General features: G+C 44.1%; 6 non-coding genes across 6 annotated transcripts; all 6 read right to left on the reverse strand.

Moving 5' to 3' along the window:
- Nucleotides 1–771: 771 nt before the first annotated feature.
- LOC140308294 (U5 spliceosomal RNA) lies at nucleotides 772–885 on the reverse strand. The gene has a single exon (XR_011916254.1). It is a non-coding gene; the product is annotated as a U5 spliceosomal RNA (small nuclear RNA).
- A 411-nt stretch (nucleotides 886–1296) lies between these two features.
- On the reverse strand, nucleotides 1297–1487 carry LOC140308031 (U2 spliceosomal RNA). The gene has a single exon (XR_011916042.1). It is a non-coding gene; the product is annotated as a U2 spliceosomal RNA (small nuclear RNA).
- Nucleotides 1488–1772: 285 nt separating this feature from the next.
- On the reverse strand, nucleotides 1773–1886 carry LOC140308163 (U5 spliceosomal RNA). The gene has a single exon (XR_011916135.1). It is a non-coding gene; the product is annotated as a U5 spliceosomal RNA (small nuclear RNA).
- Nucleotides 1887–17359: 15473 nt separating this feature from the next.
- On the reverse strand, nucleotides 17360–17473 carry LOC140308295 (U5 spliceosomal RNA). The gene has a single exon (XR_011916255.1). It is a non-coding gene; the product is annotated as a U5 spliceosomal RNA (small nuclear RNA).
- A 336-nt stretch (nucleotides 17474–17809) lies between these two features.
- LOC140308375 (U2 spliceosomal RNA) lies at nucleotides 17810–18000 on the reverse strand. The gene has a single exon (XR_011916328.1). It is a non-coding gene; the product is annotated as a U2 spliceosomal RNA (small nuclear RNA).
- Nucleotides 18001–18308: 308 nt separating this feature from the next.
- LOC140308360 (U5 spliceosomal RNA) lies at nucleotides 18309–18422 on the reverse strand. Its single transcript, XR_011916314.1, has one exon. It is a non-coding gene; the product is annotated as a U5 spliceosomal RNA (small nuclear RNA).
- Nucleotides 18423–18765: the final 343 nt, after the last annotated feature.

Below are 18765 nucleotides of genomic sequence, written 5' to 3' on the forward strand. Positions count from 1 at the left end.
AGAGCTAAAGGGAATCAGAGGACAACTCAGATGCCGTCCTCCTCGGCTGTTGACCTTCGGGGAGGTGAGTACCTTCACTAGACTCACCTGTCTGCTCTTCCTCCTCATTTAGCTTAGCTCCACCCTCTGCCTGTGAATTCTCACAGACTTCAGCACTGAGTGGTGAGGCCTCTACAGGCCCCTCTCCTTTTTGCTCCTCACTTCCAATCCAAGCTTTTAGCGGGAAGTTTGAATTTATTGGGTCAACCTCTTCACTTTGTTCACCAACTGCCACCTCTGGTCCTTCTCTTTGTTGGCTTGACTGTGGCTTTACCGTCTTTAATTTGTTGGCAAAAGATTTAGGGCAATCTCAGAAGAGGTGATTTAATTCTCCACAGAGATTACATTTCCTGCCATTTGGACACTCTCCAAAAGTGTCCCCAATTTCTCTGCACTTCCCACATATCACCTTGGTACAAGCCTCAACCAGGTGCCCATGCTCACCACACTTGCGGCAGAGCTTGGGCTGCCCCTGGTACTGGATGTAACCTCGGTTTTCGAGGTGGCCAGAGTGTCACTTTGCATCTCCGCCCACCCGCTGCACTGAGCACTCTTCAGCCCTTTTAAATGGTATAACTTTGCACTCCCGCACGCTCCAGCGAGCACCATTCAAGCAACAACTTTGCACTCCAGCTTCAAACATCGGCACAGTCGCAACAAGTAAGGCAACTCTACTCAGAGAAGTCACTCTGCACAGTAACAAGATTTCTTTTGCACAGACAGAAAGGGCTTCACCCGCAAAGGTAAAGCCTGCCAAAAATAGCAACAACTCATTAGTGCTGCTCTCCACGGAAGTCTTTAGTAAAAGGCGAAAGACTTGTACATTATGAAGAGAAACCAGAGTACGATTATCTGTCACTGCGGGAGCAGGGCATCAGGCTAGTTGGCATAGCCACCTTCCCCATGGTGAGCTTTGCTTGGTTGAGACGCTTGCTCCCCCTCCTTGCTCCTCGGCTGACCAAGTAGGAAAAATCGGGCCCTATTCGATGGCTGCCTTGTCTTTTACTCTGTGCAAAAGACAAGGCAGCCACAAACACCACGGGAACACCGTATTGAGGCTTTGTTCTGACCGCTCATTCAGTGTCGCGTTTCTTTCAAGCAATTCTCCCGGTTAGCCCGCACTCGGCTCGCCCCCAGAGCTGTGTTAAAGTCTACTTCGCATTCACTCTCTTTTCTCAGCAGACTAAAAGAAAGTTTCATCTTGGGCTCCCTGAAACTTCCATCCTGCACCACTGTTTGCTTTTTCACAAGAGCAGAGAAGAGCGCACCGTTCCCAGCGGCACTGCAGTACCGGGTCGATGCTTGGAGTGAACGGAGCAAGCTCCTTTTTCAACTCCTATTGCTAAAAATCAATTTAATATGTAGTCCTCGTACAAAGGCCATATCAGATATTAAACTGATAAGAACAGGTACTACACTTGATCTTAGCCAAAAGGCCGAGAAGCGATATCTGTCCACTGGTTCACGTCCAAGGGCCCTTCCTGGCACAATGCGCACTTGTAGCGGTGTTCTTTTTATGGCCATAGGTGGCCAGAGTGTCACTTTGCACCTCCGCACACCCGCTGCACTGAGCACTCTTCAGCCCTTTTAAATGGTATAACTTTGCACTCCCGCACGCTCCAGCAAGCACCATCCAAGCAACATTGGCACAGTTGCAACAAGTAAGGCGACTCTACTCAGAGAAGTCACTCTGCACAGTAACAAGATTTCTTTTGCACAGACGGAAAGGGCTTCACCCGCAAAGGTAAAGCCTGCCAAAAATAGAAACAACTCATTAGTGCTGCTTTCCACGGAAGTCTTTAGTAAAAGGCGAAAGACTTGTACGTTATGAAGAGAAACCAGAGTACGATTATCCATCACTGCGGGAGCAGGGCATCAGGCTAGTTGGCATAGCCACCTTCCCCATGGTGAGCTTTGCTTGGTTGAGACGCTTGCTCCCCCCCTTGCTCCTCGGCTGACCAAGTAGGAACAATCGGGCCCTATTCGATGGCTGCCTTGTCTTTTACTCTGTGCAAAAGACAAGGCAGCAACAAAAACACCACGGGAAAACCGTATTGAGGCTTTGTTCTGACCGCTCATTCGGTGTCGCGTTTCTTTCAAGCAATTCTCCCGGTTAGCCCACACTCGGCTCGCTCCTAGAGCCGTGTTAAAGTCTACTTCTCATTCATTCTTGTTTCTCAGCAGACTCTTGGGATTTTATCTATAAAATGAATTCCTTCACTCAAACTATGTTAAAACTGCTTTGTCCTTCATATTTACCATGTCTAGAAAGATTTAAACAAAAAAAACAACGTTGTACTTTGCAGTAAAAGACAGAGCAAATCTAAAATTTCATGAATCCGAGAATAAGCTTACTTTCATGAGTTCTTCACGATTTGGGATTTTGCTATAAAATGAATTCCTTCACTCAAACTAAATCGCTAATCTGTTACATGTAAGGCAGATGTCAAATTCACCGAAATAGGATCTAAGGGTATTCGGCCAATCGAGCTGTAGCAGCTTCGGTAAAAGAGTATAAGTTGAAGAGTTTGTGAATAAAGGTGTGCGCACACATAGTGAGCTGTAGGAAAATAGGCAGGGAGCAATGCCGGCTGGGGTATATGTTCTTGTATGTTGTCTGACTGTTTGATTTGAATGTGTTGTGTAAGTGTCCCGTTGAATGTTACATGTTTGGGCTTTGACACGCTTCACTGTGGTTGTTAACTGTGTGGTGTGTCCTGAAATGTTATATGTTTGGGCTGTGTGACATGCTTAATGCTTGTCAGTAGCTACCCACTTATTCATATATAGCAACTGACAACATAAGAAGTCCGGACATACTTTGATAGTAGTTGTAGAAGTATCCTTATTGATAATAGATAAACTAATTCATAGTGATAGAACAGTAGATGAACAGGTGCCTGCACATGTCTCACGAAAATAAAATGGGTGTATGATTGCTGACGGCAGAGCAATACTGCCAAACTTATGAGTTCTTGTGGCAAACTTGATTCAGTGTCTTGACGTGTATACGCTGTTTCGCTGACTTGATTGTCACAAGAAACAAAGTGTGTTTGATAAGATCCGACCATTTTATTACGGGAGGATCAGTATCAGTATTCGGCTGCAAGTAGGTGTGAATGTCCAACCATAATTTGTAAAAAGCGGGTAAGAAAAGGTTCTCATGCCCGACTATACATTAACAAAAGCGGGAGGAGAGGTCTTCGGATGAGAGTGGGTGAGAATTTCCAACCATAATCTATAAAATGCGGTGAAGAAAAAGGTGTGAATGCTACATAGAACACTCAAAAGTGGAGCGGAAGTGTTCGGCTGCAAGAAGGTGTGAATGTCCGACTATATTTGGTGAAAAGTAGGTGAAGCAAGGTCTGAATGCCCAACCTTACATCATCAAAAGCGAGATCAGGTGTTTGGCTGCAAGAAGGCCATAGTTTGCCAAAAGCGGGTAAGGTGCGAATGACCGACTAAATATCAACAAAAGTGGGGGCGGAGGTCTTCGGATGCAAGTGGGTGTGAATATCCCACCATACAAGTATGGTGGAGAGGAAGCTGTGAATGGCCGACCATAGTAAAAAGCGGGTGAGAAAAGGTGCGAATGTCCACCATTATACACCATCAAAACAGGGAGCGGAGGTGTTTGGCTGCGACAAGGTGTGAATGTCCACCCATAATTAATGAAAAGCGGGCAACAAGTAGGTTTGAATGCCCAACCATACATCATCAAAATAAGGAGCGGAGGTGTTCCGTTGTAAGAAGTTATGAATGTCCGACCATAGTTGGTAAAAAGCGGGTAAGAAAAGGTTAAAATACCCGACTGTACACAATCAATAGCGGGAGCGGAGTTGTTCGGCTACTAAAAGGTGTGAAAGTCCGACCAAGTTTTGTAAAAAGCGGGTAAGAAAAGGTTCGAATGCCCGACAATTTATGATCAAAAGAGGGAGCGGAGTTGTTCAGCTGCAAGAAGGTCTGAATGTCCATCAATAATTGCTAGAAAAAATTAAAGTAAAAATTTTGAAAATCAAACCGCACATGATCATAAGTGGGAGAGGAGGTGTTCAGCTGCAAGAAGGTGTGAATGTCCACCCATAATTACTGAAAAATGGGTAAAAAAAAGGTGCGAATACCCAACCATACATCATCAAAAGCAGCTGTGGATGTGTTCGGCTACAAGAGGGTTTGAACGTCCAACCAAAGTTTGTAAAAAGCAGTTAAGAAAAGTTTCGAATATCCAACCAAACATAATCAAAAGCGGGAGCAGAACTGTTCGACTGCAAGTAAGTGTGAATGTCAGATCATAATTTGCAAAACAACAACTATACACCATCAAATGCGGGAGCGGAGTTGTTCGTCTGTTAGTAGGTGTGAATCTCCGACCATAATTGCTGAAAAATGTGTTAGAAAAGGTAAGAATGCCGGTCCATACATCATCAAAAGCGAGAGAGGTGGTGTTCTGCTGAAAGTAGGTGTGAATGTCCAGCCATAATTACTCACAAACAGGTAAGAAAATGTAGTATTGCCAGATCATACATGATCAAAACAGGGAGCGGAGGTGGTTCAGCTGCAAGAAGGTGTGAATGTCCGACTAAAGTTCAAATATATTCACAAAAGCGGGAGGAGAGGTCTTCGGATGAGAGTGGTTGAGAATTTCCAACCATAATCCATAAAATGCGGTGAAAAAAAGGTGTGATAGAACACTAAAAGGTGGAGCAGACGTGTTCCGCTGTAAGAAGGTGTGAATGTCCGACCATAGTTTGTAAAAAGCGGGTAAGAAAAGGTTAAAATACCCGACTGTACACCACCAATAGCGGGAGCAGGGTTGTTCGGGTACAAGAAGGTGTGAAAGTCCACCCATGGTTTGTAAAAAGCGGGTAACAAAAGGTTCGAATGCCCGAATATATACTATCAAAAGCGGAAGCGGAGGTGTTCGGCTGCAAGAAGGTGTGAACGTCCGACCAAAGTTTGTAAAAAGCAGTTAAGAAAAGGTTTGAATATCCAACCAAACAAAATCAAAAGCGGGAGCAGAGCTGTTCGACTGCAAGTAGGTGTGAATGTCCAGCCATAATTACTCACAAACGGGTAAGAAAAGGTAGTATTGCCAGACCATACATAATCAAAACAGGGAGCGGAGGTGATTCAGCTGCAAGAAGGTCTGAATGTCCGAGCATAGTTTGTAAAAAGCGGGTAAGAAAAGGTTTGAATGCCCGAAAATACACCATCAAAAGAGGGAGCGGACGTGTTCCGCTGTAAGAAGGTGTGAATGTCCGACCAGAGCTGGTAAAAAGCGGGTAAGAAAAGGTTAAAAAACCCAACTGTACACAATCAATAGCGGGAGCAGATGTGTTCGGCTACAAGAAGTTGTGACAGTCCGACCATGGTTTTATAAAAAGCGGGTAAGAAAGGGTGCGAATGCCCGACAATGTATGATCAAAAGAGGCAGCGGAGGCTTTCGGCTACAAGAAGGTTTGAATGTCCGACCATAGTTTGTAAAAAGCGGGTAAGAAAAGGTTCGCATGCCCGACTATACACCATCAAAAGCGGAAGCGGAGGTGTTCCGCTGTAAGACGGTGTGAATGTCCGACCATAGTTGGTAAAAAGCGGGTAAGAAAAGGTTAAACTACCCGACTGTACACAATAAATAGCGGGAGTGGAGTTGTTCGGCTGCAAGAAGGTGTGAACGTCCGACCAAAGTTTGTAAAAAGCAGTTAAGAAAAGGTTCGAATATCCAACCAAACAAAATCAAAAGCGGGAGCAGAGCTGTTCGACTGCAAGTAGGTGTGAATGTCCAGCCATAATTACTCACAACCGGGTAAGAAAAGGTAGTATTGCCAGACCATACATAATCAAAACAGGGAGCAGAGGTGGTTCAGCTGCAACGTGTGAATGTCTGACTATAGTTTGTAAAAAGCGGGTAAGACAAGGTGCGAATAACCGACAATGTATGATCAAAAGAGGGAGCGGAGGTGTTCGGCTGCGAGGTCTGAATGTCCAACCATAATTTCTAAAAACCAGGTAAGAAAAGGCTCGAAAGCCCGACTATACACCATCAAAAGCGGAAGCGGAGGTGTTCGGCTTCAAGAAGACGTGTACCTCCGAACAAAGTTTGTAAAAAGCAGTGAAGAAAAGGTTCGAATATCCAACCAAACATAATCAAAAGCGGGAGCAGAGCTGTTCGACTGCAAGTAGGTGTGAATGTCAGATCATAATTTGCAAAAAGCTGATGAGAAAGGGTGAGAATGCCCGACTATACACCATCAAATGCGGTAGCGGAGTTGTTCGGCTTTGAGTAGGTGTGAATGTCCAGCCAAAATTACTCACAAACGGGTAAGAAAAGGTAGTATTGCCAGACCATACATGATCAAAACAGGGAGCGGAGGTGGTTCAGCTGCAAGAAGGTCTGAATGTCCGACTAAAGTTTGTAAAAAGCGCGTAAGACAAGGTGCGAATGCCAGACAATGTATGATCAAAAGAGGGAGCGGAGGTGTTAGGTTGCAAGAAGGTCTGAATGTCCAACCATAATTTGTAAAAACCGGGAAGAAAAGGCTCGAAAGCCCTACTATACACCATCAAAAGCGCGAGCAGAGGGGTTCAGCTGCAAGAAGGTCTGAATGTCCATCAATAATTTCTTTAAAACATGAAAGAAAATTTTCGAATATCAAACCACACATGATCATAAGCGGGAGAGGATGTTTTCAGCTGCAAGACGGTGTGAATGTCCACCCATAATTCCTGAAAAATGGGTAAAAAAAGGTGCGAATGCCCAACCATACATTATCAAAAGCAGCTGTGAATATCAGATCATAATTTGCAAAAAGCTGATGAGAAAGAGTGAGAATGCCCGACTATACACCATCAAATGCGGGAACGGAGGTGTTCGGCTCTGAGTAGGTGGGAATGTCCGACCATAATTGCTGAAAAATGTGTTAGAAAAGGTAAGAATGCCGGTCCATACATCATCAAAAGCGAGAGAGGTGGTGTTCTGCTGAAAGTAGGTGTGAATGTCCAGCCATAATTACTCACAAACGGGTAAGAAAAGGTAGTATTGCCAGACCATACATAATCAAAACAGGGAGCGGAGGTGATTCAGCTGCAAGAAGGTCTGAATGTCCGAGCATAGTTTGTAAAAAGCGGGTAAGAAAAGGTTTGAATGCCCGAAAATACACCATCAAAAGAGGGAGCGGACGTGTTCCGCTGTAAGAAGGTGTGAATGTCCGACCAGAGCTGGTAAAAAGCGGGTAAGAAAAGGTTAAAAAACCCAACTGTACACAATCGATAGCGGGAGCAGATGTGTTCGGCTACAAGAAGTTGTGACAGTCCGACCATGGTTTTATAAAAAGCGGGTAAGAAAGGGTGCGAATGCCCGACAATGTATGATCAAAAGAGGCAGCGGAGGCTTTCGGCTACAAGAAGGTTTGAATGTCCGACCATAGTTTGTAAAAAGCGGGTAAGAAAAGGTTGGCATGCCCGACTATACACCATCAAAAGCGGAAGCGGAGGTGTTCCGCTGTAAGACGGTGTGAATGTCCGACCATAGTTGGTAAAAAGCGGGTAAGAAAAGGTTAAACTACCCGACTGTACACAATAAATAGCGGGAGTGGAGTTGTTCGGCTGCAAGAAGGTGTGAACGTCCGACCAAAGTTTGTAAAAAGCAGTTAAGAAAAGGTTCGAATATCCAACCAAACAAAATCAAAAGCGGGAGCAGAGCTGTTCGACTGCAAGTAGGTGTGAATGTCCAGCCATAATTACTCACAAACGGGTAAGAAAAGCTAGTATTGCCAGACCATACATGATCAAAACAGGGAGCGGAGGTGGTTCAGCTGCAACGTGTGAATGTCTGACTATAGTTTGTAACAAGCGGGTAAGACAAGGTGCGAATGCCCAACAATGTATGATCAAAAGAGGGAGCGGAGGTGTTCAGCTACAAGAAGGTGTGAAAGTCCGACCATGGTTTGTAAAAAGCAGGTAAGAAAAGGTTCGAATGCCCGAACATACACCATCAAAAGAGGGAGCGGACGTGTTCCGCTGTAAGAAGGTGTGAATGTCCGACCATAGTTGGTAAAAAGCGGGTAAGAAAAGGTTAAAATACCCGACTGTACACAATCAATAGCGGGAGCAGAGTTGTTCGGCTACAAGAAGGTGTGAAAGTCCACCCATGGTATGTAAAAAGCGGGTAAGAAAAGGTTCGAATGCCCAAATATGTACCATCAAAAGCGGAAGCAGAGGTGTTCGACTGCAAGTAGGTGTGAATATCAGATCATATGCAAAAAGTTGATGAGAAAGGGTGAGAATGCCTGACTAAACACCATCAAATGCGGGAGCGGAAGTGTTTGGCTGTGAGTAGGTGTGAATGTCCGACCATAATTGCTGAAAAATGTGTTAGAAAAGGTAAGAATGCTGGACCATACATCATCAAAAGCGGGAGAGGTGGTGTTCGGCTGCAAGAAGGTGTGAAAGTCCGACCATGGTTTGTAAAAAGCGGGTAAGAAAAGGTTTGAATGCCCGAATATACACCATCAAAAGTGGAAGCGGAATTGTTCGGCTGCAAGAAGGTGTGAACGTCCGACCAGTTTGTAAAAAGCAGTGAAAAGCGAGAAAAAGCTTTTCGTTAGTTTTGCATGATTTGGGATTTTGCTTATAAAATGCATTCCTTCACTCAAACTATGTTAAAACTGATTTGTCCTTCATATTTACCTTGTCTAGAAAGATTTAAACAAAAAAAAACCCCAACGTACTTTGCAGTAAAAGAAAGAGCAAATCTAAGATCTAAAAGTTTCAGGAATCCGAGTATAAGCTTGCTTTCATGAGTTCTTCACGATTTCGGATTTTGCTACAAAATGAATTGCTTTGCTCAAACCAAGTTAAACCTGCTTTGTCCTTCCATATTTATCAATGTCGAGATAGATTTAAACAAAACAAAGAAAACACGTTGTACTTTGCAATATAACAAATAGCAACACTGAAGGATCAGGAATCCGAGAATAAGCTTTTCATGTGTTGTGCATGTTTTGAGATTTTGTTTTAAAATGAATTCCTTCACTCAAACTATGTTAAAACTGCTTTGACATTGATAAATATGAAGACAAAGCAATTTTAACTTGGTTTGAGCAAAGCAATTCATTTTATAGGAAAATCCCAAATCATGCAGAACGTATGAAAATAAGCTTATTCTCGGATTCCTGTTCCTTCAGTGTTGCTCTTTCTTCTACTGCAATATACAATGTTGTTCTTTGTTGAAGTCGATCTAGACATTGATAAATATGAAGTTAAAAGCAGTTTTAACATAGTTTGAGTGAAGGAATTCATTTTATAGCAAAATCCCAAATCATGCAGAACGTATGAAAAGAAGCTTATTCTCGGATTCCTGTTCCTTCAGTGTCTCTCTTTCTTCTACTGCAATATACAATGTTGTTCTTTGTTGAAGTCGATCTAGACATTGATAAATATGAAGGACAAAGAAGTTTTCACTTGGTTTGAGTGAAGGAATTCATTTTATACATAAAATCCCAAATCATGCAGAACGTATGAAAGTAAGCTTATTCTCGGATTCCTGTTCCTTCAGTGTCTCTCTTTCTTCTACTGCAAAATCTAATGTTGTTCTTTGTTGAAGTCGATCTAGACATTGATAAATATGAAGGTAAAAGCCGTTTTACCATAGTTTGATTGAAGGAATGCATTTTATAAGCAAAATCCCAAATCATGCAGAACTCATGAAAAGCTTTTTCTCGGATTTCTGAACCTTTCTTTCTTTTACTGCAAAATACTACGTTGTTTTTTGTTCAAATCTATCTAGACATTTATAAATACCAGCCGAACATCTCTGCTGCCGCTTTTGATAATTTATGGTTTGGTATTCTTACCTTTTCTTACCCGTTTGTGAGTAATTATGGCTGGATATTCACACCTTCTTGCAGCCGAACACCACCTCTCCCGCTTTTGATGATGTATGGGCTGGCATTCTTACCTTTTCTAACACATTTTTCAGCAACTAGGGTGGGACATTCACACCTACTCACAGACAAACACCTCCGCTCTCGCATTTGATGGTGTATAGTAGGGCATTCTCACCCTTTCTCATCAGCTTTTTGCAAATTATGATCTGACATTCACACCTACTGCTTTTTACAAACTATGGTCAGACATTCACACCGTCTTACAGTGCAACACCTCCGCTCCCGCTTTTGATGGTGTATAGTCGGGCATTCAAACCTTTCTTACCCGCTTTTTACAAACTTTGGTCGGACATTCAGACCTTCTTGTAGCCGAAAACCTCCGCTCCCTCTTTTGATCATACATTGTCGGGCATTCGCACCTTTTCTTACCCGCTTTTTACAAACCATGGTGAGACTTTCACACCTTCTTGTAGCCGAACACATCCGCTCCCGCTATTGATTGTGTACAGTCGGATATTTGAACCTTTTCTTACCTTCTTTTTACCAACTATGGTTGGGCATTCACACCTACTTACAGCGGAACACGTCCGGTCTGTCTTTTGATGGTGTATATTCGGGCATTCGAAGCTTTTCTTACCCGCTTTTTACAAACTATGCTCGGACATTCAAACCTTCTTGTAGCCGAACACATCCACTCCTGCTTTTGATGATGTATGGTTGGGCATTGGAACCTACTTGTTGCCCGCTATTCATTAATTATGGGTGGACATTAAAACCTTGTCGCAGCCAAACACGTCCGCTCCCTGTTTTGATCATGTATGGTTGGACATTCGCACCTTTTCTCACCCGCTTTTTGCAAACAATGGTCAGCAATTCATAGCTTCCTCTCCACCATACTTGTATGGTGGAATATTCACACCCACTTGCATCCGAAGACCTCCGCCCCCACTTTTGTTGATATTTAGTCGGTCATTCGCACCTTACCCGCTTTTGGCAAACTATGGCCTTCTTGCAGCCAAACACCTCTGATCTCGCTTTTGATGATGTAAGGTTGGGCATTCAGACCTTGCTTCACATGCTTTTCACCAAATATAGTCGGACATTCACACCTTCTTGCAGCCGAACACTTCCGCTCCACCTTTTAGTGTTCTATCACACCTTTTTTTCACCGCATTTTATAGATTATGGTTGGAAATTCTCAACCACTCTCATCCGAAGACCTCTCCTCCCGCTTTTGTTAATATATTTGAACTTTAGTCGGACATTCACACCTTCTTGCAGCTGAACCACCTCCGCTCCCTGTTTTGATCATGTATGGTCTGGCAATACTACTTTTTCTTACCCGTTTGTGAGTAATTATGGCTGGACATTCACACCTACTTTCAGCAGAACACCACCTCTCTCGCTTTTGATGATGTATGGACCGGCATTCTTACCTTTTCTAACACATTTTTCAGCAATTATGGTCGGAGATTCACACCTACTCACAGACAAACAACTCCGCTCCCGCATTTGATGGTGTATAGTCGGGCATTCTCACCCTTTCTCATCAGCTTTTTGCAAATTATGATCTGACATTAACACCTGCTTTTGATGATGTATGGTTGGGTATTCGCACCTTTTTTTTACCCATTTTTCAGCAATTATGGGTGGACATTCACACCTTCTTGCAGCTGAACACCTCCTCTCCCACTTATGATCATGTGCGGTTTGATTTTCGAAATTTTTACTTTATTTTTTTCTAGCAATTATTGATGGACATTCAGACCTTCTTGCAGCTGAACACCTCCGCTCCCGCTTTTGATCATACATTGTCGGGCATTCGCACCTTGTCTTACCAGATTTTTACAAACTTTAGTCGAACATTCACACCTTCTTGCAGCTGAACACCTCCGCTCCCTCTTTTGATTATACATTGTCGTGCATTCGCACCTTGTCTTACCCGCTTTTTACAAACTATAGTCAGACATTCACACGTTGCAGCTGAACCACCTCCGCTCCCTGTTTTGATCATGTATGGTCTGGCAATACTACCTTTTCTTACCCGTTTGTGAGTAATTATGGCTGGACATTCACACCTACTTTCAGCAGAACACCACCTCTCTCGCTTTTGATGATGTATGGACCGGCATTCTTACCTTTTCTAACACATTTTTCAGCAATTATGGTCGCAGATTCACACCTACTCACAGACAAACAACTCCGCTCCCGCATTTGATGGTGTATAGTCGGGCATTCTCACCCTTTCTCATCAGCTTTTTGCAAATTATGATCTGACATCCACACCTACTTGCAGTCGAAGAGTTCTGCTCCCGCTTTTGATTATGTTTGGTTGGATATTCGAACCTTTTCTTAACTGCTTTTTACAAATTTTTGTTGGACGTTCACACCTTCTTGTAGCCGAACACATCCACAGCTGCTTTTGATGATGTATGGTTGGGCATTCGCACCTTTTTTTTACCCATTTTTCAGGAATTATGGGTGGATATTCACACCTTCTTGCAGCTGAACACCTCCTCTCCCACTTATGATCATGTGTGGTTTGATTTTAGAAATTTTTACTTTCATGTTTTCTAGCAATTATTGATGGACATTCAGACCTGCTTGCAGATGAACACCTCCGCTCCCGCTTTTGATCATACATTGTCGGACATTCATACCTTGTCTTACCAGATTTTTACAAACTTTAGTCGAACATTCACACCTTCTTGCAGCTGAACACCTCCGCTCCCGCTTTTGATGGTGTAAAGTCGGGCTTTCGAGCCTTTTCTTACCCGGTTTTTAGAAATTATGGTTGGATATTCAGACCTTGCAGCCGAACACCTCCGCTCCCACTTTTGATCATACATTGTCGGGCATTCGCACCTTGTCTTACCCGCTTTTTACAAACTATAGTCAGACATTCACACGTTGCAGCTGAACCACCTCCGCTCCCTGTTTTGATCATGTATGGAGTGGCAATACTACCTTTTCTTACCCGTTTGTGAGTAATTATGGCTGGACATTCACACCTACTTGCAGTCGAACAGCTCTGCTCCTGCTTTTGATTTTGTTTGGTTGGATATTCGAACCTTTTCTTAACTGCTTTTTACAAACTTTGGTCGGACGTTCACACCTTCTTGCAACCGAACACCTCCGCTTCCGCTTTTGATGGTATATATTCGGGAATTCGAACCTTTTCTTACCCGTTTTTTACAAACCATGGTCGGACTTTCACACCTTCTTGTAGCCGAACAACTCCACTCCCGCTATTGATTGTGTACAGTCGTGTAGTTTAACCTTTTCTTACCCGCTTTTTAACAACTATGGTCGGACATTCACACCGTCTACAGCGGAACACCTCCGCTTCCGCTTTTGATGGTGTATAGTCGGGCATTCGAACCTTTTCTTACCCGCTTTTTACAAACTATGGTCGGACATTCAAACCTTCTTGTAGCCGAAAAGCTCCGCTCCCTCTTTTGATCATACATTGTCGGGCATTTGCACCTTTTCTTACCCGCTTTTTACAAACCATGGTCGGACTGTCACACCTTCTTGTAGCCGAACACATATGCTCCCGCTATTGATTGTGTACAGTCGGGTTTTTTAACCTTTTCTTACCCGCTTTTTACCAACTCTGGTCGGACATTCACACCTTCTTACAGCGGAACACCTCCGCTCCCTCTTTTGATGGTGTATGTTCGGGCATTCGAACCTTTTCTTACCCGCTTTTTACAAATTATGCTCGGACATTCAAACCTTTTTATAGCCGAACACATCCACTCCTGCTTTTGATGATGAGTGGTTGGGCATTCGAACCTACTTCTTGCCCGCTTTTCATTAATTATGGGTGGACATTCACACCTTGTCGCAGCCAAACACCTCCGCTCCCTGTTTTGATGGTGTATGGTTGGACATTCGCACCTTTTCTCACCCGCTTTTTGCAAACTATGGTCAGCAATTCACAGCTTCCTCTCCACCATACTTGTATGGTGGGATATTCACACCCACTTGCATCCGAAGACCTCCGCCCCCACTTTTGTTGATATTTAGTCGGTCATTCGCACCTTACCCGCTTTTGGCAAACTATGGCCTTCTTGCAGCCAAACACCTCTGATCTCACTTTTGATGATGTAAGGTTGGGCATTCAGACCTTGCTTCACCTGCTTTTCACCAAATATAGTCGGACATTCACACCTTCTTGCAGCCGAACACTTCCGCTCCACCTTTTAGTGTTCTATCACACCTTTTTTTCACCGCATTTTATAGATTATGGTTGGAAATTCTCAACCAATCTATCCGAAGACCTCTCCTCCCGCTTTTGTTAATATATTTGAACTTTAGTCAGACATTCACACCTTCTTGCAGCTGAACCACCTCCGCTCCCTGTTTTGATCATGTATGGTCTGGCAATACTACTTTTTTTTACCCGTTTGTGAGTAATTATGGCTGGACATTCACACCTACTTTCAGCAGAACACCACCTCTCTCGCTTTTGATGATGTATGGACCGGCATTCTTACCTTTTCTAACACATTTTTCAGCAATTATGGTCGGAGATTCACACCTACTCACAGACAAACAACTCCGCTCCCGCATTTGATGGTGTATAGTCGGGCATTCTCACCCTTTCTCATCAGCTTTTTGCAAATTATGATCTGACATTAACACCTGCTTTTGATGATGTATGGTTGGGTATTCGCACCTTTTTTTTACCCATTTTTAAGGAATTATGGGTGGACATTCACACCTTCTTGCAGCTGAACACCTCCTCTCCCACTTATGATCATGTGCGGTTTGATTTTCGAAATTTTTACTTTAATTTTTTCTAGCAATTATTGATGGACATTCAGACCTGCTTGCAGATGAACACCTCCGCTCCCGCTTTTGATCATACATTGTCGGACATTCATACCTTGTCTTACCAGATTTTTACAAACTTTAGTCGAACATTCACACCTTCTTGCAGCTGAACACCTCCGCTCCCGCTTTTGATGGTGTAAAGTCGGGCTTTTGAGCCTTTTCTTACCCGGGTTTTAGAAATTATGGTTGGACATTCAGACCTTGCAGCCGAACACCTCCGCTCCCTCTTTTGATTATACATTGTCGGGCATTCGCACCTTGTCTTACCCGCTTTTTACAAACTATAGTCAGACATTCACACGTTGCAGCTGAACACCTCCGCTCCCGCTTTTGATGGTGTAAAGTCGGGCTTTTGAGCCTTTTCTTACCCGGTTTTTAGAAATTATGGTTGGACATTCAGACCTTGCAGCCGAACACCTCCGCTCCCTCTTTTGATTATACATTGTCGGGCATTCGCACCTTGTCTTACCCGCTTTTTACAAACTATAGTCAGACATTCACACGTTGCAGCTGAACCACCTCCGCTCCCTGTTTTGATCATGTATGGTCTGGCAATACTACCTTTTCTTACCCGTTTGTGAGTAATTATGGCTGGACATTCACACCTACTTTCAGCAGAACACCACCTCTCTCGCTTTTGATGATGTATGGACCGGCATTCTTACCTTTTCTAACACATTTTTCAGCAATTATGGTCGCAGATTCACACCTACTCACAGACAAACAACTCCGCTACCGCATTTGATGGTGTATAGTCGGGCATTCTCACCCTTTCTCATCAGCTTTTTGCAAATCATGATCTGACATTCACACCTACTTGCAGTCGAAAAGCTCTGCTCCCGCTTTTGATTATGTTTGGTTGGATATTCGAACCTTTTCTTAACTGCTTTTTACAAACTTTGTTCGGAGGTTCACGTCTTCTTGAAGCCGAACACCTCCGCTTCCGCTTTTGATGGTGTACAGTCGGGCATTTTAACCTTTTCTTACCCGCTTTTTACCAACTATGGTCGGACATTCACACCTTCTTGCAGCTGAACACCTCCGCTCCCGCTTTTGATGGTGTATAGTCGGGCTTTCGAGCCTTTTCTTCCCCGGTTTTTACAAATTATGGTTGGACATTCAGACCTTGCAGCCGAAAACCTCCGCTCCCTCTTTTGATCATACATTGTTGGGCATTCGCACCTTGTCTTACGCGCTTTTTACAAACTTTAGTCAGAAATTCACACCTTTCAGCTGAACCACCTCCGCACCCTGTTTTGATCATGTATTGTCTGGCAATACTACCATTTCTTACCCGTTTGTGAGTAATCTTCTAAAAGGTCATACCTGTCATTTTTTCCATTGAAACCATAAATATTTAAGAGGTCTTGCCCCATAAAATTCAAGTGTGCTAAAAGTGCCCGTCCGTCTCGCACCAGAACATGCGGATTTTTAATTAGAATGGCCACACCATCATTTTTAATTTGATTTGAGCCACTCCATATCGATAAATTGGGCCACATTTCCTCCCAATGTCTATGGTTTTTCAAAAAAGGTAGTCCACATTCTTGTATTAAAAACACATCTGATTTTATGGAGTCTAAGAAGGATATAATACTCTGGGCTCTTGTCTTTGATTTCACACTTCTCACATTTAGTGTTGAGAAGGTGAGAACCATTAAAAGGATAAAGGAAAGTAGGTATGTCATTTTCGTTTTTCTAAGTTATCAAAACAAATTACACACTCAGGTTATTTCTTGGGAAACTAGCTCTCCTTTTCGGACTCTCGTGTTGGCCTCTGATGCAATGTTGCATTTAACTTTGAGTCCCTGGGGGTTGATTGCAGAGCTAAAGGGAATCAGAGGACAACTCAGATGCCGTCCTCCTCGGCTGTTGACCTTCGGGGAGGTGAGTACCTTCACTAGACTCACCTGTCTGCTCTTCCTCCTCATTTAGCTTAGCTCCACCCTCTGCCTGTGAATTCTCACAGACTTCAGCACTGAGTGGTGAGGCCTCTACAGGCCCCTCTCCTTTTTGCTCCTCACTTCCAATCCAAGCTTTTAGCGGGAAGTTTGAATTTATTGGGTCAACCTCTTCACTTTGTTCACCAACTGCCACCTCTGGTCCTTCTCTTTGTTGGCTTGACTGTGGCTTTACCGTCTTTAATTTGTTGGCAAAAGATTTAGGGCAATCTCAGAAGAGGTGATTTAATTCTCCACAGAGATTACATTTCCTGCCATTTGGACACTCTCCAAAAGTGTCCCCAATTTCTCTGCACTTCCCACATATCACCTTGGTACAAGCCTCAACCAGGTGCCCATGCTCACCACACTTGCGGCAGAGCTTGGGCTGCCCCTGGTACTGGATGTAACCTCGGTTTTCGAGGTGGCCAGAGTGTCACTTTGCATCTCCGCCCACCCGCTGCACTGAGCACTCTTCAGCCCTTTTAAATGGTATAACTTTGCACTCCCGCACGCTCCAGCGAGCACCATTCAAGCAACAACTTTGCACTCCAGCTTCAAACATCGGCACAGTCGCAACAAGTAAGGCAACTCTACTCAGAGAAGTCACTCTGCACAGTAACAAGATTTCTTTTGCACAGACAGAAAGGGCTTCACCCGCAAAGGTAAAGCCTGCCAAAAATAGCAACAACTCATTAGTGCTGCTCTCCACGGAAGTCTTTAGTAAAAGGCGAAAGACTTGTACATTATGAAGAGAAACCAGAGTACGATTATCTGTCACTGCGGGAGCAGGGCATCAGGCTAGTTGGCATAGCCACCTTCCCCATGGTGAGCTTTGCTTGGTTGAGACGCTTGCTCCCCCTCCTTGCTCCTCGGCTGACCAAGTAGGAAAAATCGGGCCCTATTCGATGGCTGCCTTGTCTTTTACTCTGTGCAAAAGACAAGGCAGCCACAAACACCACGGGAACACCGTATTGAGGCTTTGTTCTGACCGCTCATTCAGTGTCGCGTTTCTTTCAAGCAATTCTCCCGGTTAGCCCGCACTCGGCTCGCCCCCAGAGCTGTGTTAAAGTCTACCACTGTTTGCTTTTTCACAAGAGCAGAGAAGAGCGCACCGTTCCCAGCGGCACTGCAGTACCGGGTCGATGCTTGGAGTGAACGGAGCAAGCTCCTTTTTCAACTCCTATTGCTAAAAATCAATTTAATATGTAGTCCTCGTACAAAGGCCATATCAGATATTAAACTGATAAGAACAGGTACTACACTTGATCTTAGCCAAAAGGCCGAGAAGTGATATCTGTCCACTGGTTCACGTCCAAGGGCCCTTCCTGGCACAATGCGCACTTGTAGCGGTGTTCTTTTTATGGCCATAGGTGGCCAGAGTGTCACTTTGCACCTCCGCCCACCCGCTGCACTGAGCACTCTTCAGCCCTTTTAAATGGTATAACTTTGCACTCCCGCACGCTCCAGCAAGCACCATCCAAGCAACAACGTTGCACTCCAGCTTCAAACATCGGCACAGTTGCAACAAGTAAGGCGACTCTACTCAGAGAAGTCACTCTGCACAGTAACAAGATTTCTTTTGCACAGACGGAAAGGGCTTCACCCGCAAAGGTAAAGCCTGCCAAAAATAGCAACAACTCATTAGTGCTGCTTTCCACGGAAGTCTTTAGTAAAAGGCGAAAGACTTGTACGTTATGAAGAGAAACCAGAGTACGATTATCCATCACTGCGGGAGCAGGGCATCAGGCTAGTTGGCATAGCCACCTTCCCCATGGTGAGCTTTGCTTGGTTGAGACGCTTGCTCCCCCCCTTGCTCCTCGGCTGACCAAGTAGGAACAATCGGGCCCTATTCGATGGCTGCCTTGTCTTTTACTCTGTGCAAAAGACAAGGCAGCAACAAAAACACCACGGGAAAACCGTATTGAGGCTTTGTTCTGACCGCTCATTCGGTGTCGCGTTTCTTTCAAGCAATTCTCCCGGTTAGCCCACACTCGGCTCGCTCCTAGAGCCGTGTTAAAGTCTACTTCGCATTCATTCTTGTTTCTCAGCAGACTCTT

This window comes from Leuresthes tenuis, unplaced genomic scaffold (assembly GCF_036924035.1).
Source record: "Leuresthes tenuis unplaced genomic scaffold, fLeuTen1.0.hap1 SCAF_5, whole genome shotgun sequence".
NCBI classification, from domain to species: Eukaryota; Metazoa; Chordata; class Actinopteri; order Atheriniformes; family Atherinopsidae; genus Leuresthes; species Leuresthes tenuis.